This window comes from Fonticula alba, assembly GCF_000388065.1.
Source record: "Fonticula alba strain ATCC 38817 unplaced genomic scaffold supercont2.18, whole genome shotgun sequence".
Lineage (NCBI taxonomy): Eukaryota > Rotosphaerida > Fonticulaceae > Fonticula > Fonticula alba.
Window position 1 is genome coordinate 22,106 of NW_009242988.1, and position 859 is coordinate 22,964.

Below are 859 nucleotides of genomic sequence, written 5' to 3' on the forward strand. Positions count from 1 at the left end.
CCCGCAAAGGGCCCGGGGGTGCCCCCCCCCCCCCCCCAGGTGGACGGGCCGGCCAGGCACCCCGGGCGGGGGCGCGCAGCCCAGCGTGGTACCAACGAACCGCCTCAGGCGGCGCCATACCCCGGCGCCGAGGCGTTCCCGGCGGACCCACGGGCGGGGGGCCGTGCGCGTGGCCGGCATCCAGGCCCGTTCCATGGGCCGGCTGGCACCCCGGGCCCCTGTTGCATGTGCATGCCCGCCCGGCCCCCGGGCGCGTGCCCCCCTCCCGATGGCCGGCGAGCGCGGCCAGGCCCAGGGGGGGCGCTCGCCCGACCAACATGTGCCCGGAGGCCGGACCGCACGGGCACCCGGCCGAAAAATAACGCACCCTCAGGGGGGTGTATATTCACGCTATTTTTAAGGAACCGCCATATTCCATGGTCCTCGGTGCGCATGGCCCGGGGCATTACACCCGCCCCCTGAGCGGGGGCGGGGGATCGTGCGGGATGCGGCTCTATTATCATCCCCCAGCAACTGGTGTTATTGTTTTGACCATGCCCCCGTGCCGCCGGGCACGCATTCTCCGGTCCGGTTCCTGGCCCGGGGCAAACGTGGCGTGCATGCCCCCCCCCCCCCCCGGCCAGCCGAAACGCGCGGATCGCCGGCGGCCCCAAAGAGCAGCACCGCGCGGCCTCCCTGGGCGCCCCCGGCCGGGAGGGCAGAACAACCCGCTCCCCTCCCCCCCTCTCTCCGCTCGCCCCGCCCCCCTTTTCCTCGCCTCCTCCCTACGGCCGGTCCCCTTCCGCAAGCCAGCGCCATGCCAGGCCCCCCCGGCAGCCGGGGCCCGCGCCCGACCCGCCGCCTGGCGGTGGTCGTGGTT